This window comes from Heterodontus francisci, chromosome 18 (assembly GCF_036365525.1).
Source record: "Heterodontus francisci isolate sHetFra1 chromosome 18, sHetFra1.hap1, whole genome shotgun sequence".
Lineage (NCBI taxonomy): Eukaryota > Metazoa > Chordata > Chondrichthyes > Heterodontiformes > Heterodontidae > Heterodontus > Heterodontus francisci.
Genome location: NC_090388.1, coordinates 71,483,269 through 71,506,352, shown reverse-complemented (window position 1 = coordinate 71,506,352; position 23,084 = coordinate 71,483,269). Strand labels below are relative to the sequence as shown.

Here is a 23,084-nt window from a genome sequence, read left to right as displayed (position 1 = left end):
GCCTCCATGCAGAAAGATCAATTGCCTTACCACAATTATTCTCCCATATATTACACTCATACCAGTCAGTGAAGACATTTTACTTCCTGCTGAATAGCAAGTCTTTATGCAAAAGGACAAACTCATTTCCACGTCAATGGGCAGTGACTTTGACGTTTCTGCTTAGTTCACTGCAAGTTTAGATCACCAACTCTACAAAGTGCTTTCCTTGGTCTGTTCCTTGTAACTAAAATGCAATGAATATATTTCAGTTTCTGCTATTTGTTGAAGACCTCATCCCCGATTCTATCTCCTTCACCCCTTCTCTCCGAGCAAAGACAAAAAGCCCTCATTTATAATGGCCTTCATGTGCTAACAATTAAGCCCACTAAAGTCTCTTTGACATGATTCTAGTTTTGCTTCACTTTTTCTGCATTTTGACACAGTTGCAGACTTCAGATCTTCGAACTGAGCCACAATGGGCTTCTCGGTTCCACTATGCCCTGTGCTGGAATAGAGTACTGTAAAATGGAGACCAATTCTGGTGTCTCACTGATGCTGTCGGGGTGTGCTTGTATGTGGCTTTTTTACATTATGACATTCTTGCGATTCTCCTGTTGTTGATTGCAAAAGGAAAGAAAAACTTGCATTTATATAGCACCTTTCACAACTTCAGGATGTCCCACAGCACTTTACAGTCAATGAAGTATTTTTGAAGAAGTCACTGTTGTAATGTGAAACATGTGACAGCCAATTTGCGCACAGCAAGGTGCCAGAAACAGAAATGTAATAGTGACCAGATAATTGTTTTGTGACATTGGTTGAGAGATATATATTGGACAGGATACTCAGGACAGCTCCTCTGCTTTTCTTCAAAATGGTGCCCTGAGATCTTTTATGTCTACCTGAGAGAGCAGACAGGGCTTCGGTTTAATGTCTCATTCAAAGGACAGCACCTCCAAAAGTGCAGCACTCCCTCAGTTCCGCACTGAACTGCCAGCTTGGATTATGTGTTAAAGTCTCTGGAGTGGGGTTTTCACCCACAACCTTCTGACTCAGAGATGAGAGTGTTACCACTGAGCCAAGGCTGACACCAATCTCCATTATAAAGCTGGTGACCTCATGAGATCCAACAGCATCAGAGACCCACATTTTTGAGGGTTCGTTAAGCTTGTTGCATAACTTCTGTCATATTAATCACATGAATGTTCTCTATTACAGATGCACAGCTGGCACTGGTACAGATCAGCTGAGAGAAACTGGAAAATAAGGACCTTTCACAAAGGGTCTAGTTTGGGGAAGTGAATTTTCAATTGTAATATCTGCACAAATGAAGTCCTCAATTGTAATCATCCTGTTCAAAAGAGAGTTACATCAGAATCAGTTTTAAAGCAGGACCGGGAATTTAGTTTTGAAGCAATTGTAGTAAGATTGGATTTACTATGATTGGGTGATACCTGCTAAGTTGCAACAGCTGTATTGTCAGAAAAAAAGTCTGGAATTTACAGCTCTGGTATAAATAAGGGTATAATCATTCAGGCACTGGGCCACACTGGAGTACAATGGCTGTTTGAACAGTTACAAACGAATATTTGAATTAGAGGAGTATATTTACAGCACTCCACCCACATTGATTTGGAACCCTTCCATTAGAAACCAACCCTAGAGCTATGATATCCCTCCAGCTATTCAATTTCATTAATGACTCCTTCACCGGTCACAATTGTTTGGCATTCTGTTGCTATTGCTAATGCCTTCGACCCCTTTAATCTCACTTCTAATTTCTGATACCTCACAGCTCTCAATTCTTCCCCTAGCTTCCTGCCCTCTCCCCACCCTGTGATTTAACTGGCTGCATCAGTATTTGGCGGCCACATATTTGTTTCACCCTGAAATGAAGCTTTTCTATTGAATGAACAGCGGGTATATGATCAGTAGACAACTTAAACCATCAAAACACTCTACAATTAAAAAGGTGCAATGCAGACACCACAAAGAAGTCCTGTTAATGGTACAACTTTTCATTTAGGAACCACTTTGTGTCTGAAACATATTAATTTATTCTAGACATCAGTAATCCTGGCATGTGATACCTTGAATCAAAAAGAAGCAGCTAGTATTGTGCTACTGACCTGTTAATACTGTCTTGTAGTATGAAATAATTAGACTGAAAATCACTGGGGTGCTAATATTAGTGGATAACGAGTTAACACCCTTGTCCACTTGTTTTTCTCTCTCAAGAAAGTACATTGAGGAATATATTTAATTCAGCCATTGTGCTATAAAGTGTGTAGTCACACATATATTTTATAAAGCTTTTAAGGCACATTTACATATTTTGTGAGGTCACTACATACACGATAACAAGTTATTACAGATGAGGAAGCTATTCATCTCATTTTAGGTCATCCCATTGCAAAACAACAGATAATGGTCAGAAGCAGGTGTTTTAGTATCATAGTCATTATGGCACAGAAGGAGGCCATTTGGCCCATCAAGTCCATGTCGACCATGTTGGTTTAGGAATAAATAGTCGTGGACTCTGGGATAAATAGTGAGAGGCACGAGGGAGAACTCCCCTAGTCTTTTTTGAATTGTGCCATTGGACCTTGTCATTTTCAGAAAGACGGGAACTTCTACAGTGCAGCACTCTCTCGGTACTGCACTGAAGTGTCAGCGTAGATATGGGCTCATGTCTCTGGAGTGGACTTGATTGATATTTTTAAGATATTAAGGGGAACTGATATGGTAGGTAGAGAGAAACTATTTCCACTTGTTGGGGAATCTAGGACTAGGAGACATAGCCTAAAAAATACAGCTAGGCCTTTTAGGGATGAAGTTAGGAAACACTTCTACACGCAAAGGCTGGTAGAAGTTTCTTCTGCAAATGGTAATTGACACTAGATAAGTGTTAATTTTAAATCTGAGCTTGATAGATTTCTGTTAACCAAAGCTATGAAGCGATATGGGGGAAAGATGGGTATATGGAGTTAGGTTACAGATCAACCATGATCTCATCAAATGACAGAACAGGCTCAATGGACTAAATGGCCTACTCCTGCTCCTAACTTACAACATTCTAACTCAGAGGCGAGAGTACCACTGGTAAGCCAAGGCTGACATCTTTAAGGTTGACAGGGCTGAAACATGCTTTCTGCACACTGGTGCTTGAAGAGTTTGGATCACTGAAGAATGGAATCTGCGTTGGTTTCTAGGCAATCTTTCAAGAAACTAACTTTCTGCTGCTGGCAACGTCCAGGCTGGTCATCCTAGGCGGTGATTTCAACTGCATCATCGATGCGGCTGGACGATCCGGCAGTGACAACAGCAAACTGGACACTACATCCAGATTCCTAATAGAAACAGTTAAAGATGCCAAACTGCACGACGTCTTCAGCAAACCTGCAGATGGAGCGCAGCGCAGATACACATGGTCAAGATCGGATGGGTCTTCCCATTCCAGGATTGACTTCCTGTTTGTGTCCCGTGCCGTCACGGTCGGATCCACCGACGTCAAGCCAGTGTTCTTCTCCGACCACTGCCTCTTACTGGCCGACTGTCACTTACAGGACGACCAGCGGGTTGGCAGAGGAACGTGGAAGCTCAATGCTACACTGCTGACCCCAGAGAACGTTGAGGAACTCAAAAGGGATTACAAAGGTTGGAGGACCGTGAAACCCCTCTTTGAGTCTCCAGTTCACTGGTGGGAAGCGATCAAGGAGAACATCAAGAGGTTCTACATCCACAAAGGTGTTCAGAGGGCGAGAGAGAGACAGAGGGAAATGTCCCGACTCCAGAAAACTATGCAAAATCTACTCCGGTTGCAGTCAATGGGGGTCGAGGTCAAGGAGGACCTCCAAGAGGTGAAGAGTCAGCAGGCCTCGCTCTTTGCCAAGGAGGCCGCCAAGATCATATTCCGGTCCAGAGTCCGCTCCATCGAGCAGGATGAGACGTGCTCGCGTTACTTCTTCCAAAAGGTACACAAAGAGAGCTCTGTTATCAGCAGCCTGAAGGAAGAAGATGGCTCGGTAACATCTTCGCAGTCCGACATACTAAGGATCAGCAAATCCTTTTATGCTGGGCTGTATGACGCGAAGCCCACAGACAGCAGAGCCTCCAAGTCCTTCCTGTCATCTATCACAGAGGTCTTAGATGACAGCAGGAGGGAGAGACTGGACAAGTCACTAACTCTGGACGCGCTGACAAAGGCCGTCGAGTCCTTCGAGACGAGTAAAACTCCCGGAAGCGACGGCTTACCGGTCGAGTTGTACTCGGCCCTGTGGGACTGGGTCAGCCCGGACCTGCTGGAAGTATACGAGAGTACGCTCCTGGCCGGCAGCATGGCAGAATCCATGAGGAAAGGCATCATCACCCTCATTTACAAGCGGAAGGGGGAGAGGGCAGAAATCAGAAATTGGCGGCCCATCTCACTGCTTAATGTTGACTATAAGATTCTGTCCAAAGTCATAGCCAGTTGAGTCAAATCTGCTCTGGAGTTGGTGATCCACCCGGATCAGACCTGTACTGTACCCGGCAGGAAGATCTCTGATAGTCTCGCGCTATTCAGGGATACAATCGCCTACGTACGGGACAGGAGGGTGGACACCTGCCTCATCAGCCTGGACCAGGAGAAGGCTTTTGACAGGATATCGCACACCTACATGATGGACGTGCTTTCCAAAATGAGGTTTGGGGAGGGAATCTACAATTGGATCCAACTGCTCTACACAAACATCAATAGCGCAGTCACAATCAACGGGTGGGAATCGGAAAGTTTCCCGATCAAATCTGGAGTCAGACAGGGCTGTCCTCTCTCCCCGGTCTTGTTTGTTTGCTGTATTGAACCCTTTGCTGAGTCTATTAGGAAGGATGCAAGCATAAGAGGGGTGACAATCCCAGGCAGCGGAGGCACTCAGGTTAAAACCTCCCTGTACATGGATGACGTCGCCGTCTTCGGCTCGGATCCGCTGTCCGTGCGCAGACTGATGAACATTTGCGACCAGTTCGAACTGGCCTCGGGAGCCAAAGTTAACCACGGCAAGAGCGAGGCCATGTTCTTTGGGAACTGGGCTGACCGATCCTTTGTCCCCTTCACCGTCAGGTCAGATTCCTGAAGGTGCTGGGGATATGGTTCGGAAGGGCTGGGGCGTGCACCAAAACATGGGAGGAGCGAGTAGCCAAGGTACGACAAAAGTTGGGCATGTGGGGGCAGCGATCTCTCTCCATTGTGGGTAAGAACCTGGTCATCAGGTGCGAGGCGCTCACGTTGTTGCTCTATGTGGCGCAGGTCTGGCCCATACCCCACTCCTGCGCTGTGGCGGTCACCCGAGCCATTTTCCGCTTCATCTGGGGATCTAAAATGGACCGGGTCCGGAGGGACACAATGTTCAAATCTCTGGACAAGGGCGGGAAAATGTACCCAACGTGGACCTCATCCTGATGACCACCTTCGTGTGCGGCTGCATCAAGCTGTGTGTAGACCTCCAGTACGCAAACTCCAAGTGTCACTACGTGCTGAGGTTCTATCTGTCCCCGGTGTTGCGAAGGATGGGCTTGGTCACATTGCTGTGGAACGCTCCATGCAGTTGGGCCGTGCCGTACCACCTATCCTTCATGGAGCAGTTTCTGCGGGAAAACACCTTTGACCACCGGTCCATCAGGCAGTGGTCTGCACGGAATGTCCTCAAGGCCCTACGGGAAAAGGAGACGGTGGATGCTGTCGGATGGTTCCCCAAGCAGACCGTCAAAGTCATTTGGCGGAATGCCTCATCACCAGAACTTTCAAACAAGCACCAAGACGTAGCTTGGCTGGTGGTGAGAAGGGCCCTCCCCGTCAGATCCTTCATGCACACCCGAAGTCTCGCCCCCTCCGCACAGTGCCCCCGCAGTGGCTGTGGTGGGGAAGAGACGGTCGCCCACCTCCTCCTGGAATGTGTCTTTGCAAAGCAGGTGTGGAAAGAGATGCAGTGGTTTTTGTCGAGGTTCATCCCAAGCAGCTCTGTAACACAGGAGTCTGTGCTCTACGGGCTGTTCCCAGGGACGCACACCGAGACAAACATCAACTGCTGCTGGAGGACCATCAATTCGGTGAAAGACGCCCTTTGGTCTGCCTGAAACTTGCTGGTCTTCCAGCGCAAAGAGTTGTCCACCGCCGAATGTTGCAGACTGGCACATTCCAAGGTCCAGGACTACGTGCTGAGGGACGCTCTAAAGCTTGGGGCAGCCGCAGCAAAGGCTCAATGGGGAAAGACCACAGTGTAAGGTCCCCCCACCAAGCTGAACTGAGGGGCTGGATCCATGGGAAACCCCTCGAAATGTATCGGAGAAATTTTGTGTGCTGTAAATGTAAAAATGTATATGGCATGACAATGAAATGGAAGGGTTGTGAGGCAACTTATGATTGTATAGAAGGTAACTGATCACCTTTGCACTGTCTGTATTCTTTGACTTGATGCTGTTTTAAACTGTTTGGGAATGTAATTTTTACAGATTTTTATGAAGAAAGTATATTTTGGAAATAAAAAAAACAAGAAGCCAAGGGCTACACCATTCACTTTTATTCCAAATTAACTGTGAACTGGTATCAAATGCAGTGTGAAAAGGGGGGGGGGGTGAATGTCAAGGGGACAGAAGGCTGGAATGGTGTCACGCATACTAAATGTTAAGTAATGCTCCTTATTAATTAACATATGTGAAATACTTCAATTCTTTCAGGTAATTATTCTCAATTGCAATAGTATAAATAACTTTAAAGCAGCCAACAGAAATACCACACACAAATGATAATGCTGGCATTATCTGCATCAATCTCAGTGCCACTGATAGAAGTGCTTTATGCCTTAAAGCAGCTGTCTCTTCAACTGAGAAACACAGAGCTCAGCAACCCACAAGAGATAAAAATTCAAATATTTGTCAAGTGTTTGTTGAACTCACCAGCAATTCCCACTATCACCGGATTGCAGCCTATCTTGTTGGAACATCAAACAGATCTGATTGTAGACCAAGATTTATAGTGCAATTGAGTTGTCGAGAGGGGAGCAATCTGAGCTATACTTCAAGCCTTGTGCTTATTCTGATCCACCCTGTAAACTCCCCATCCACAGCCACTCCCATTTGCACTAAAACAGGTTCTAACATTTCCCAGATTTCACACATGCTAACACTTGCTTCATGTGTTTTTTAAAATAATAATTCCACCTTAAAGTCTGGCAATAAAACATTACAAGGAAAATGCTTTGTGTTGCTTGACGATGGATGTATTATTTAAGCATGTACAGGCAGAACATAGCAAATTTAAAATCGAGCATACTCCTCAAAATGCTGCAGTGTCCCCCTATTGTATTGCCTTCAGGTGTCTGTGGATATCCATCTCCTGCCAAGATTTTACATGTTTAAAAAAAAAGTGACCATTCTGGTTAGTTTCAGGACACAATTTATGTGAGGTGACTGCAGTGCTTTAGAACAGACATTCACGGTTACTAGTGTTTTGTTTTGTCAAAAGACTTGAAACTTATGGAGTGTAGAATTGTCCTCCTGGTCCTGGTCCCCTGTTGTAACGTGGGCCAAACATCAAAGAAATAGAGTAAGCAGACTTTCGAGGATTTCTGCTGATCTTTCTAGGGGAGGCAATCAGGGGTGAGAGCTGGGGGTGGGGAGGAAGGGGCCATGGGTTGGCAGCGGCCACAGTCTTACTTATTGTGGAGGTAAGAGGAGCACTCCTGCTCTCCTGGCTCAACATGAAGGTAATTTACCTGCAGGTTTCTTCTAGGGACTCCCTCTAAGAACCATTGGGTAGGCCGCTGTGAAACCTGATGATGTCGTTGGAGTGGACAGGACAGGAAATTGGCCAGAAGCCTCTTTTCAATATTGAAATCAGACCTGTACTCATTTCAGGCAGCAGCCATAGCCATCAAAATGGGTCCTGAACTTAGCAGTGGTCTGGGCATGGGCCTTCCCGTTGCTAAATATATTCCCATTTTATACTTGTAAAATAAGCACAATAATATTTACCTGGCAGGGGAGAGACAATGATCAGTGGGCTTTGATCCTGCAGGTGCTGTTTTTGTATTTTTTTCTGGGTTTTTTGAGGGATTTCAACACCATTTTTATGACATTTCGCCCTTTGGGATTGGAGCTCTACTGTGGTTGTTGTGTTCCCGTTGTTTGGGGTGTTAATGCTTGTCCCAGGGCTGCAACCAACACCGGAGCTGTAGGCCAGGGGGTGCGTAACATCATTAGGGTGGTGCTGAAAGGTAGCGAAGGAAGTGAACCCATTGACCGTGCCTTCTTCATTCAGAAAATCCTGATTGAATGCTGTGGATTCCAAGCTGCGGGCATCTTCTGCCTGCAGGACTTCCCCAGCAGTGGATAGTTCGACGTGACGTCATCTGTCACTAAGGTCTTAGATGACAGTATGCGGGAGTGTCTGGCGAAACCGCTAACTCTGGATGAGCTGACAAAGGCCGTTAGGTCCTTTGAGATGAGTAAAACTCCTGGAAGCAACAGCTTACAGGTTGAGTTGTGTTCGACTCTGTGGGACTGGATCGACCCAGACCTGCCAGAAGTATACGAGAGTATGCTTCTGGCTGGCAGCATGTCAGAATCCATGAGGAAAGGCATCATCACCCTCATCTACAAGCGGGAGGGGGAGAGGGCAGAAATCAGAAATTGGCGGCCCATCTCACTGCTTAATGTAGACTCCAAGATTCTGTCTAAAGTCATCGCCAGTTGGGTCAAGTCTACTCTGGAGTTGGTGATTCACCCCGATCAGACCTGTACTGTACCCGGCAGGAAGATCTCTGATAGCTTCATGCTACTCAGGGATACGATTGCCTATGTAAGGGACAGGGGAGTAGACAAGCAGGTCTAGGACAATCAAATGCTTGATTTGGATAGCTACTAATTTCCAATCATTAGCTGCGATACGAATTCCAATGACACAAGGTTTTATAGCCACTTTTTAAGGGTTGATTGACATTGCATGGTAGCTGTGCACCATGCAATGTCAAATCGAAGTGGAGAGAATACGTGATCCAGCAAATATATTATTTTTCTCCAGTTAGTCTGAGCAATTCAAACATACCCTTAGTTCCTTGAGCAAAGGATTATGGCACAAAATGGCAATGTCATTCAGAGCATCAATTTACATTATAAGCAAAAACAAAATACTGTGGATGTTGGAAATCAAATAAAACCAGAAAATGCTGGTCATACTCAGCAGGCCAGACAGCATCTGTGGAGAGAGAAACAGAGTTAACATTTCAAGTCAATGCTGCCTGACCCGCTGAGTATTTCCAGCATTTGCTGTTTTGCATTAAAAGTAACTTCACTTCACACCAGCAGTGCAGCTTAATCCAGAGTCAGAGCCTAACTTGACACTGAAGGGTAGCAGAAGACAACTTCCTACAGGAGGGAATCTCACTTCTCTTCCTGTTAGTTTGGATTTTAACAACCAATTTACACGAGATAGGATTGATTTTCACTCTCTTCATTGGCATCTCAAAATGGGGTCAGTAGCCTTACTGCCATGTTACCACAGGCAGTACAACAGGCTGCATTTTAAAAGGGGCCTACTGCCAGGTATCCAAAGTATTAGCTTGTTGCAAGTGATGGACCTCTTTTAGTGTAGGAATTGTGGTCCTATGAAGTAAATAGGACCCCAAGTGCCACTGCAAATCAGAACTGCTCGAATCTTGCTCTGTGCAGGCTCTGACCAGCTCCACAGGCGACGGAACCGAAGAGTCCTGCCAAAGGTATGTGTTCATTTATTTTTGTGGGCCCCAGAGAAGGATTGCCCTAGGACCTCCACTTACCAGAACAGTGACTTCCCCACCCTCCACAGCGAACCTTTCTGGCAACATTTTGAGGTCACAACCTGGCAAACTGCACCAGGACACCTGCTTGATGCCCCACAGCTCACCTGCCAAATTTAAATGAGGCTGGGTCCGCAAATCATGGGGGCCTCGTAGCAGCTAGTAAGAGCTCTCAGTCAGTCAGTCATCCGAAAATCAAAATGGACCCCCATGAGTTTAATGTTGGTAAAACGCCAAAACCACCACATTTGTTTTCAGGTCAGACACCTGCCTCTGGTGGGGGGCGGGGGGGGAAATTTTCAAGTGGGTGAGCCCTTAATTGGCAAGGAGACAGGCTTCCTATCCAATTAAGGATGGCGGGCGGGCTCTCGAAGCTGAAGGGCCAATCAGAGGCCTTTCAGCTTCAGAGAAGCACCTGGCTACAGTACAAGGTTCACCTCAACAAGACGGTTCTCTCTCAGCCACTTTTTAAAAACTTTAATAAAAAAGCACAAAAAGCAGCCAGGCCACTATTGTCAGGGACGAACCCCACCCAGGCAGTTAGGGAGGGCCTGTAGGTCTGCCAGGAGCGCTGGCACCCCAGCGTGATGCTGGGTGCCCACCACCAGCTGTTGATTGTCCCCCCATCTCGTTGGGAAACTGGAGGCTGCCTGGAAAATCCCAGTTGGCCTCCTAAACTCACCTTTAACAAGGCTCTTAATGAGCCTAATTGCCTTCACTCCTTGTGGGGGTGGGCGGTCTTCCCGGGTCCCAAGCCTGTATCCCCCAAAATGTCTGGTGCCGGGATTGGCGTCCTGCAATTGACATGCCCCTCGTGTCAGTATTTTCTGTGCCCCATGCCCCGCCCCCCTCCCCCCCCCCCCCCCCACCCCACCCCCTACCCCTTCCACCTCTGTTCCCGCCTTCGTGGTCCTTGAAAATTCAGCCCTATGTGCTGATTGCAGGCTGGATTGTGAAAGTGAAATGCACCCCCTCTGCCCCCATGAAAATAACCTCCTACCAGCAATCTCTCAATTTTTAATTCAGAATTTCACAGGCATGTTTAATACAGAGATCGAAACAGCAAAGTGCACAGGACTGGTTCCGTGCAGTTGCTTTACTAAAAAAAGCAGCCGCAACCCTACTGCAAATTTATCTGCATATGTTTTCATTTCTCCAGTCAGTTGTACTTCTCCAATGCAACAGCAGTTAAAGAAGACCAAAGGGGTTGGAGAGCAGCAAGAATTTGCAGACAAGTAAAAGCCAGCAACTGTCTCTCAACAAAGGGCACGTCTGCTCTCCTTCATTCTTCTATCCGATATAAAATCAATGACTAGTACAAATAATTTGGTGACCTGTAGACAAGATACAATTGGCTTCTGCAGCAACACCCTCTCAACCACATGCCACAAAGGTGGGCGTTGGTGTCTAGACATTATCGTGCAACACTTAGGTCTTTTGGCACTCTCTTTGGCTTAGCTTTTTTTTTTGCTCTCTGTAAATGTTTCAAAACACAGCTTTTAGTGCATTTTTTGTAAAAATGGAATTCTAAAATGTGTCAGTTCTGTGTGCCTTATCACGGTGAACACTAGCCAACTTGGTATACATTAACTTCAGTATTAGAGAGCAAATAGTATATTTTATAAGGGTGGTAAAGCTGTGCATATGCAAGTTGAGGAAGAAAAATGAACCTTATTGCAAATATGTTTTTCAACAACAAAAAAAACTAACATTTATATAGCACCTTTAATGGAATAAACTTTCCAAGATGCTTTACAGGAGTGTTAAAAAGCAAAATTAGACACCGATACACATTAAGGTGATATTAGGTCAGATGGCCAAAAACTTGGTTAAAGAGGTAGGTTTTAAGGATGTCTTAAAGGAGGAAAGAAAGGCAGAGAGGTTTAGGGACAGAATTCCAGAGCCTAGGGCTGATGCAGCCACCAATGGTGGAGCAGTTAAAATTGAGGATGCTCAAGAGGCCAGAATTAAATGGCACAGGTATCCTGGAGGTTTGTGGGGCTGGTGGAGATTACAGAGATAGGGAGAGGCGAGGCCATGGAGGGATTTGTAAACAAGGAGGAGAATTTTAAAATCAAAGCATTGTTTGACTGGGAGACAATGTACATCAGGGGTGATAGGTGAACATGACTTAGTGTGAGTAAGGGCATGGGCAACTGAGGTTTGGATGACCTCAAGTTTCCAGGGAGTAGAATGTGGGAGGCAGGCCAGGAATAGGGAAGTCTAGAGGTAACAAAAGCATGACTGAGGGTTTCAGCAACAGATGTGCTGAGGTAGGGGTGAAGTTGCACTATGTTACAGGTGGAAATAGGCAATCTTAGTGATGGCTAGGACATGTGATTGGAAGCTCATCTTTTGTTCAATCATTATGTGATACAGGGAGTGTGATATAGGAATGTGGGGAAAAAGCAACACCTTTCAGCTAACTTGGGGCATACGACTAAGTGAATAGCTCTTTCAGAGATGGGATGGGCTGAATAGCCTCCTTCTGTGCTTTGATATTCTATGATTCTATTTGACTATGGGTGGCATCACACCTGAGACCTTTCTGGTGTCTATGGCTCAGCTCCACATTGTCTTTAATTCGTTGAACCATCAGGGAATGGTCATCCCTACTGTTGGGAAACAGAAATTAATCTCTCCACATAACAAATTCCACTTTAACCAATGCTAAAATCTCAAGTATATTTGTCAGCCAAACCGGCGAGTTAAATAAATGCAGTTAAACAGGATGACAGTTGTTCTATATAAAACACTGCTTTGCCTACCACCCGTACCTGAACTTTCTCCAAATGTCCGAGTGGCAGTGTCAGCGAAGACTGCAGCTCTACAGGGAGGCCATCACTGATCTCTGCACCATGCCGCAGGATGAGCTGAGATCCAATGGGGTTTGGTGGATACCCAATGCCAGTGGCTCTGAAGATCACTATGGCTCTCAACTTCAATGCCTTTGGCTCTTTCCCCGGATCCACTGGGGACGTGTGTGGGATTTCCCAGTCTGTAGCCCATATGTGCATCAAGGAGGTGGCCAATGCCATGTTCAAGAGGGCCGGCGACTATGGAAGGCCAGGAGGAGCGGTCCAATGAGTTTGAGGCCATCGCTAGATTTCCCCCAGGTGCAAGGTATCATCAACTATATGCATGTGGCAACCAAGGTCTGCACTGCCACCTTGGAGCCAGGATTGGACAGCCCCCGTACCTTGTGCTCCTTAATTGGACTGCCCATGCACCTCGCGTTCCTTAATTGGCAAGCCAACACAAGACCGTGTGTGGCTGGTCCCCTAACACCCAAACAGAAATGGCACCTGCTTCTGGTGCCACTGCCCGTGACCCACACAACTGGGAGAAAATTCAGCCCCTGATTTCAGATTCGATCAGAAACATGCACATCTGCATTTTGATTTATTTCAGCATTTTAATTTTTTTGTGCAATTAAAAGTTGGTGTCATTTCAATACGGAGCAGGATGTTTGAATCCCTATTTACCCTGTTGATTACACAGGAACACCCACAAATGATATGACTTATTTGTATCTTTAAGTTTTGCATTTGGGCCCAATTTTGCTCAAGTGGTAGAAACTATTTTGGCATCATTTTGAAAGTTTGCACTTGAAATCTAGAACCACAGCCCTCGAGCAGGTTGAACCTGCAGGATAAATATTAACCTGGTTGATGGAAATCTTTCCATTTGCTTTCATCCACACTGGTTTGCCATCATCAGTCATAGGGCCTATGCTTCTTTGATCGAGCTATTTTGCCCCACTATTTTTCCTTTCTCTAATTGTCAGTTGTAGATTGAGCATCTTGTAGTGAAGCCTGACCCTGTCCTTTCCTCCTGATCGTCACCATGCACTCTTTCCAGTATCATTAGAGAATAATCAGGAGCAAGAACACTTGTTACTTTTTATGCCACTTAGCTCAAGGATATTGCAGCATCCTGGCTGATGTTAATTTGAGCCTGGGACAATTTATATAGGTTGGCACCACACTATGCAATGCATTTATCCATTAACCCAACAGGGGCAGCAGAGAGACTTTTCAAGATAACTGTCGTCCTTGTCTGAATTAATAATCTGCCTGTTTGATAACATTGAGCTGTTTGGGAGTAATAGGTGCTGGATATGCAAGTGTTATGTCTTTCCCATAGCAAGGTTCATTGCAAGAAATCTCTTTATAATTTGGCCTAATGAATCTAGACCTTATTAGAGGCAATAAGAATCAACTCTTTCGCCAGACCACTCTTTCTTCATTGAATGGAATAGGATGGATGTAGTAATGTGGTACCAGATAGTAGGTTCCTGATGAATTGTTAATCCTTGAAGCTCTTTGTTAAATGTGTGATACTCATTTTCAGGCCGAATTAGACTTCTTTTCATGATTGAGGCAAGTGGAAAGTCACATATAGCCAATTATTGCCTCTGATGAATACAAGATACTGTACTCTCCTATTACATGTCTTCTGTAATTTTGATTTACAAATAAATTCCTTTATCTTGTTGTGTCAGTTTGGCTCAATTGGGAGTACTCTGAGGTATAACCACTCCGGGGTGTATAATCCAGCCAGACCCCTCTGTGCACTACTGAGTGAGTACTGCTTTGTCAGAGTTGCCTTCTTTTGGATGGGGATAAAGTGAGGCCCTGTCTGCCTATTCAATGGGGTGGTGGAGGGGAGGTATAAAAGAGCTTAATAGAGCCCATGGGACTACAAAGAAGTTCAAGGAATCCTACTGGTTCCTTGACCACATTTCTTTATTTCTTTCTCAATTGACGCCACCAAAAATAGCTTATCTGGCCATTCATCTCATTTGATATTTGTGGGGCCAGTATGCAAGCTGGCTGCTGTTTCTGCCTAAAAAATAGTGACTATACTCAAAATTAAATTTTTAGATGCAAAGTACTTTGGGATGTTCTGAAGAGGCACTACGATACCATACCAGTGGAAGTTCTTTAGTTGACCCTCATGGGAAATATTTACCAGCATTATTACACTGCAATTCACAAGGCGCCAAAAAGACAAGGAAGAATTGGGCCATTTGCTAATCGGCTAACTATGAAATTTCTCCACCCATAACAGTAGCCAACTAACTTTTAACATGTTTGGTTTGCCAGATCTCAAAAGTCTTGCCTCGGGAGAGACGTTCCATAGACGTCTGGTTTGCAATGCCGAGGCCAAGCACTGATTTTTCCTTTCCCATCCTTACAGGATCAGGGCAAGACTTTTGCTACTACCCAACCCCACATTGGCTCTTGGCCCAGTTTGTTGGGTTGGATGTCATTAAGTATTCATGGCTTTCAAGCTAGTGACCCCATACGCAAAACGTACATACTTAGCATTGTGCATAGTTTTAGGTACTTCATTATAGGACAATGGAATAAATGCAGTATAGATTCAAAAGGATGTTTCTAGGGAAGTGGGGTTATATTTATGAAGAGAAATTTGAGATGTTGGGCCATTTTTCAGCTGAGAAGATTAAGGATTGACCTGGTAGAAGTCATCAAGGTTACAAACTGTTATATTAAGGTAAATAGTGATAGATTGTGAGATGCTAACAAGAAGGCACAAATTTAAAATAATTACATAAACAATTAAAAGGAGAGGTCAGAAAAAGTTCTTTACACAGAGGGTGGTTCGAACGCAGCATGCCCTGTTATGAATGTTACTGAAACAGAGTTCAAAATTTCTTTTAAAAGGTAATTAGATAGCTGCTTGTAAAAGAGGTTACAGGGAGAGAGCAGGACACTGAGATTAGATGTGATTACTCATGTAGCGAAAAACACAAGCACAGACTTAATTGGCTCAATAGCCTGTCTTTGTGCTAGAATGGTCAGTGATTCTTATTAATTGTCAGAACAAAACCTTTGATTTCCACTGCAAGGGAAACAATTTAAAAATGATTGTATACATAAAATACCTGCTGCTGCAGTCTGAAAATAATGATATTGCAAAGTAATGACAAAAGATTATTGTATACTTTATAATGGTGGTTGAAACTGAGTAACACACAATAATTTTATCTGAGAGTTGTCATGCACAAGTGACTCAAGATCTGCTCTAGCAGTTGAGACCTCTCGCCATGCCCCGAGACCAAATTACTGTTGTGTGGCTTGATGCCCCCCTTACGTCACCCTTGGTTTCAGATTGGTTTTCAAAACAGCGCAGTATGTGGCTTCAAATAAGTTGGGCTTGATTATCCCACAAAATGACTGGATGTAAAAAAGTTTAACATTCTTTCCACATGGTTGAGGCCTGATGTTGAGACATTTAATTGCCCCAGGCCACAAAGGCAATGTTCCTATCCTCCTGAATTCAGTCAGTGTTCTGTGCTCCAAATCAGCTCTTGCTCAGTTCATAGAACCTTAGTTATTCACCCATTATCCCTGTGCTGACATTAAAAGGGCTTTCCAATTAGTCCCAGTCCTTGGTTCTTTCCCCATAGCTCTGCAAATTTTCAGGTATGTAAGCTCACAGGATATAATTCACCATTCCAATTTATAGTGATCATAGATAAAATTGTGAACAGGAGCTGTCGTGTCGTATTACATCCAAAGTTCATGACCCCCTCTATTGCCCTACTAGGACGGATGTAATTTACTTTATTGCTCTCATTAAAAGAGAAGACTTGCTGAAGCAGCAGGCTGGTGGCTTCTGTGAGTGTTTCTCATCAGCTCATGTTCCACCTCAGGTCATAGTTCTCTAATATTGCCATCAGTGCTGCTCTCTTCCTATTGAACTCTTGCAGACACTGCTGTTTTATTGAGAACTGGGCTATTAACTTTAATATTAAGATCATCAGTGCAACAGTACTCAACCAGGAGAATATGAACCATCTTACAGACACCCATATTATTGAAAGCAAGATACATCCAACAGTTCCTCAAATAGCTTCTTACTTTGGGCCTGAGGCTGACTGATCTGGATGAAGAAGTGTAGATGATGTATTGTAGGGCACGGGAAGACTGCAATTCATTATGAACTGACCTAATGAGTTCTCCAGTCTGTCTGCTTCCTTAATGAATCCATGTTCAAAAAATTGGGCCAGCAATGATTCCTCACTGTTTGTAATTAAAGAGAAAAAGTGAAACAGATTTCAACAAACTCAGCTTAGTCCATTCGAGGAATCAAAGAAGTTTTTTTTAGGCTTAAATCTTTTGATGTAAAATGTTATGAGGTGTTAAATAGGGATTAGCAATTTATTTGAGGTTTATTTGTGCAGTTTAATCCTGGCTCACTGCCTCATCCTTCATTCAGCCAAACCTGAAGTTGAACCAAACCTAGCAGTTTTACAATCAACAAGTGCTGTGGAAAAATCTTTGCCTGGAAAAACCATAATCCATTCCTGATAGTGTTGAGAATGTCTGCAAGGCCATGAGTCATTGTGAAATTCAATTCTTCCAATGCTGTAATTTTTTTTACAATACAGAGGTTTCGAAATAAAGGCAGAAAATCCTGGTAATACATAGCAGGTCGATCAGCATCGTTAAAAAAGATGGATTAACGCTTGCAACTGACAAATAGTGTATATTTGAAATGTTAACCTGTCTACTTTATTCAGATTCTCAGCCATTTCTGTTTGCATTTCAGATTCAAGGTTTTTCTCCTTTTTGCCGATACAGCCCTGCTTCTAAACAGTAATGTGATTTAATAACTTCCATATGTCAGTGTTCTGAAAAATAAACCGACTGTTAAAAAAAAACTTAGGATCTGTCTCAGGCTTCCTTAGTGCTGAGTTAACTGCTGACACTACAGTGGGCCTCAGTCCCCCTAGTTCACAAAATGGGAAATCCGCTTCCCCTGCTCGAAGTACAGGTGAGTCAAGATTGAGTGAGAACAGGAAAAGGCCCATTGGTGATACTCCCATGGACAAATAGGCAGCCGATAGTCAGTGCCAAGAATCACACAATGGTTGTTTGGATGAGGAACCAGAGGATGCATAATTCCAATGGAATGTCTTCAGAAGGCGAGGGGGCAAATCTCAGGCCTGGGCTGTTCCAGACCTACAAGTAACCGATCAACAAACAGGACAATAAAGGATCTTTCAGGTTGCCTGAGGCAGATACAAATTCTAGATTTTGACTGTGCCTCAGTGATTAACAGGGTGATTTTCCACTTTCGCAGGTGAGTTTGCATTCCAAAGAATCACTCTTGTACTGCTTCCATTTTGTTTCCCCTTTGGAGGAACAACTGGAAGCTTTGCAGAACCCATGGCTTGTCTGCGCCCTCTCCCAGCTGAAGTAACAGACAAAAACAGCAAGAGGAATGATCAGAGTTCTAACCTGAGATGACTTTAATACCACACAACGGGCTGAAATTTACAAGACCCTCGACGCCGTGGGTTGCGGCGGGGTGGGGGGGTGCCCACCTTGACCTGCAATGTTGAGAAGGGCCCGTCGCATATTACCGGCGGCGGGGAACCTCGCTGCGGGGCCTTCATATGCATATTCAAATTATACTAAATTAGATGCAAATTCACTTACCTGCAGGCGGCAGCCGTCCCACGCCGATTTTACGACCGCCATATGGAGTTCCGAGGTGTGAACCTGCTGGGGAGGGTGGAATAAAATTTTCAGGATGGGAGGAGTGAGGGAGCGGGGAAAACAATTTTGATTGGATGTGGGGATGGTGGGAAGGGGTTGAAAAGCAAAAGTTTGAAGGTTGGGGGGTAAAGTTCGGGTAGGGAAAAAGGCATGTTTTGGTGATCTCGGGTAATGAAATGACTATTCTTGGGGGCTGGGGGAAGAACCTCCCTCACATAAACTTTTATTTAATAAAAAGTAATACTGATACACCTTTAACAATTGTAATTTTTGCACTGGTAAAATTAAGCCCATCGTCAATTTCTGTCCTCATTATTCTCTCTTCTTTTCCAATTCAGCACCAAAACTATTCACTTCACTTGAAAAGAAAAAATAATTTTGCACAGCAACCAAGACCAACAGTATTAAAAAAAGTAAATGGTCTCTTCAGTTCAAATTAATAACCATAAATGCATCATCGTGAAGTTCCCTATGGTCTTCTTGCATGAACTGAATATAATCCAAATCCATCGAGTGAGGTAATTTCATAAAATAATCACTGCCTTGGTTTATTTGTTAATGTTTTAAATCCCCAAATTGTTGCATTCGGTTTGGGCTGAGAGTGGGAGGGAGGAATGATTAAGCAATGATTCTAAGAACCTAATTGATCATAATTATTAGATGCAAAGCATTAAAATCAAAAAGAGTGGAAATATTAATATTCAAAAAACTTGTCCCATCTTATTACCAAAAGATCAGTGCCTATACAAACCAGCTTATTACCAAAAGATCAGTGCCTATACATACCAGTTTATTACCAAAAGATCAATGCCTATACATACCAGTTTATTACCAAAAGATCAGTGCCTATACAAACCAGTTTATTACAAAAAGATCAGTGCCTATACGTACCAGTTTATTACCAAACGATCAGTGACTATACAAACCAGCTTATTACCAAAAGATCAGTGCCTATACATACCAGTTTATTAACAAATGATCAGTGCCTATACATACCAGTTTATTACCAAAAGATCAGTGCCTATACGTACCAGTTTATTAACAAATGATCAGTGCCTATACATACCAGTTTATTACCAAAAGATCAGTGCCTATACATACCAGTTTATTACCAAACGATCAGTGCCTATACATACCAGCTTATTACCAAAAGATCAGTGCCTATACATACCAGTTTATTACCAAAAGATCAGTGCCTATACGTACCAGTTTATTAACAAATGATCAGTGCCTATACATACCAGTTTATTACCAAAAGATCAGTGCCTATACATACCAGTTTATTACCAAACGATCAGTGCCTATACATACCAGCTTATTACCAAAAGATCAGTGCCTATACATACCAGCTTATTACCAAAAGATCAGTGCCTATACATACCAGTTTATTACCAAAAGATCAGTGCCGATCCATACCAGCTTATTACCAAAAGATCAGTGCATATACATACCAGTTTATTACCAAAAGATCAGTGCCTATACATACCAGTTTATTACCAAAAGATCAGTACCTATACATACCAGCTTATTACCAAAAGATCAGTGCCTATACATAACAGTTTATTACCAAAAGATCAGTGCCTATACAAACCAGTTTATTACCAAAAGATCAGTGCCTATACATACCAGCTTATTACCAAAAGATCAGTGCCTATACGTACCAGTTTATTACCAAAAGATCAGTGCCTATACAAACCAGACTATAACCAAAAGATCAGTGCCTATACATACCAGCTTATTACAAAAAGATCAGTGCCTATACAAACCAGTTTATTACCAAAAGATCAGTGCCGATACATACCAGTTTATTACCAAAAGATCAGTGCCTATACATACCAGCTTATTACCAAAAGATCAGACCCTAAACAAACCAGTTTATTACCAAACGATCAGTGCCTATACATACCAGTTTATTACCAAAAGATCAGTGCCTATACATACCAGCTTATTACCAAAAGACCAGTGCCTATACAAACCAGCTTATTACCAAAAGATCAGTGCCTATACATACCAGCTTATTACCAAAAGATCAGACCCTAAACAAACCAGTTTATTACCAAACGATCAGTGCCTATACATACCAGTTTATTACCAAAAGATCAGTGCCTATACATACCAGCTTATTACCAAAAGACCAGTGCCTATACAAACCAACTTATTACCAAAAGATCAGTGCCTATACATACCAGTATATTACCAAAAGATCAGTGCCTATACAGACCAGCTTATTACCAAAAGATCAGTGCCTATACATACCACTTTATTACCAAAAGATCAGTGCCAATACAAACAAGCTTATTACCAAAAGATCAGTGCCTATACAAACCAGCTTATTACCAAAAGATCAGTGCCTATACATACCAGGTTATTACCAAAAGATCAGTGCCTATACAAACGAGCTTCTAACCAAAAGATCAGTGCCTATACATACCAGTTTATTACCAAAAGATGAGTGCCTAAACATACCAGTTTATTACCAAAAGATCAGTGCCTATACAAACCAGCTTGTAACCAAAAGATCAGTGCCTATACATACCAGTTTATTGCCAAAAGATCTGTGCCTATACATACCAGTTCATTACCAAAAGATCAGTGCCTATACAAACCAGCTTATTACCAAAAGATCAGTGCCTATACATACCAGGTTATTACCAAAAGATCAGTGCCCATACAAACCAGCTTCTAACCAAAAGATCAGTGCCTATACATACCAGTTTATTACCAAATGATCAGTGCCTATACATACCAGTTTATTACCAAAAGATCAGTGCCTATACATACCAGTTTATTACCAAAACATCAGTGCCGATACATACCAGTTTATTACCAAACGATCAGTTCCGATACAAACAAGCTTAAAACCAAAAGATCAGTGCCAATACATACCAGTTTATTACCAAAAGATCAGTGCCTATACATACCAGCTTATTACCAAAAGAACAGTGCCTATACAAACCAGTTTATTACCAAAAGATGAGTGCCTATACGTACCAGTTTATTACCAAACGATCAGTGACTATACAAACCAGCTTATTACCAAAAGATCAGTGCCTATACATACCAGTTTATTACCAAATGATCAGTGACTATACATACCAGTTTATTACCAAACGATCAGTGCCTACACAAACCAGTTTATTACCAAATGATCAGTGCCGAAACATACCAGTTTATTACCAAACGATCAGTGCCTATACAAACCAGCTTATTATCAAAAGATCAGTGCCCATACATACCAGTTTATTGCCAAAAGATCTGTGCCTATACATACCAGTTCATTACCAAAAGATCAGTGCCTATACAAACCAGCTTATTACCAAAAGATCAGTGCCTAAACATACCAGTTTATTACCAAAAGATCAGTGCCTATACAAACCAGCTTGTAACCAAAAGATCAGTGCCTATACATACCAGTTTATTGCCAAAGGATCTGTGCCTATACATACCAGTTCATTACCAAAAGATCAGTGCCTATACAAACCAGCTTATTACCAAAAGATCAGTGCCTATACATACCAGGTTATTACCAAAAGATCAGTGCCCATACAAACCAGCTTCTAACCAAAAGATCAGTGCCTATACATACCAGTTTATTACCAAATGATCAGTGCCTATACATACCAGTTTATTACCAAAAGATCAGTGCCTATACATACCAGTTTATTACCAAAACATCAGTGCCGATACATACCAGTTTATTACCAAACGATCAGTTCCGATACAAACAAGCTTATTACCAAAAGATCAGTGCCAATACATACCAGTTTATTACCAAAAGATCAGTGCCTATACATACCAGCTTATTACCAAAAGAACAGTGCCTATACAAACCAGTTTATTACCAAAAGATGAGTGCCTATACGTACCAGTTTATTACCAAACGATCAGTGACTATACAAACCAGCTTATTACCAAAAGATCAGTGCCTATACATACCAGTTTATTACCAAATGATCAGTGACTATACATACCAGTTTATTACCAAACGATCAGTGCCTACACAAACCAGTTTATTACCAAATGATCAGTGCCGAAACATACCAGTTTATTACCAAACGATCAGTGCCTATACAAACCAGCTTATTATCAAAAGATCAGTGCCCATACATAACAGCTTATTACCAAAAAATCAGTGCCTATACAAACCAGCTTATTACCAAAATATCAGTGCCTATACAAACCAGTTTATTACCAAAAGATCAGTGCCGATACATACCAGCTTATTACCAAAAGATGAGTCCCTATCCAAACCAGATTATTACCAAAAGATCAGTGCCTATACATACCAGTTTATTAACAAAAGATCAGTGCCTATACATACCAACTTATTACCAAAAGATCAGTGCCTTTACAAACCAGCTTATTACCAAAAGATCAGTGCCTATACATACCAGTATATTACCAAAAGATCAGTGCCTATACTTACCAGCTTATTACCAAAGGATCAGTGCCTATACAAACCAGCTTATTACCAAAAGATCAGTGCCTATACATACCAGTTTATTACCAAAAGATCAGTGCCAATACAAACAAGCTTATTACCAAAAGATCTGTGCCTATACAAACCAGCTTATTACCAAAAGATTAGTGCCTATACATACCAGGTTATTACCAAAAGATCAGTGCCTATACAAACCAGCTTCTAACCAAAAGATCAGTGCCTATACATACCTGTTTACTACCAAAAGATCAGTGCCGACACAAACCAGTTTATTACCAAAAGATCAGTGCCTATACATACCAGTTTATTACCAAAAGA

The 23,084-nt window shown here is 42.9% G+C and overlaps 1 protein-coding gene across 17 annotated transcripts in view; it reads right to left on the bottom strand.

The window, feature by feature from the left end:
- The window catches only part of prickle1b (prickle homolog 1b), a 493,868-nt gene that overhangs the window by 70,289 nt on the left and 400,495 nt on the right, over nucleotides 1-23,084 (bottom strand). For 2 of the 17 annotated variants that reach the window (XM_068050955.1, XM_068050963.1), the window contains 2 exons: nucleotides 18,266-18,331; nucleotides 16,770-16,843 (listed from right to left, as the gene is read on the bottom strand). The exons of 11 other annotated variants lie outside the window; for them this stretch is intronic. The gene's annotated coding sequence lies outside the window, so the exon portion shown is untranslated. Of the gene's footprint in view, nucleotides 1-16,681; nucleotides 16,748-16,769; nucleotides 16,844-18,265; nucleotides 18,332-23,084 lie in introns of those variants that run through there. 4 more of the 17 variants (XM_068050958.1, XM_068050968.1, XM_068050956.1 and 1 more) reach the window with 3 other exon arrangements.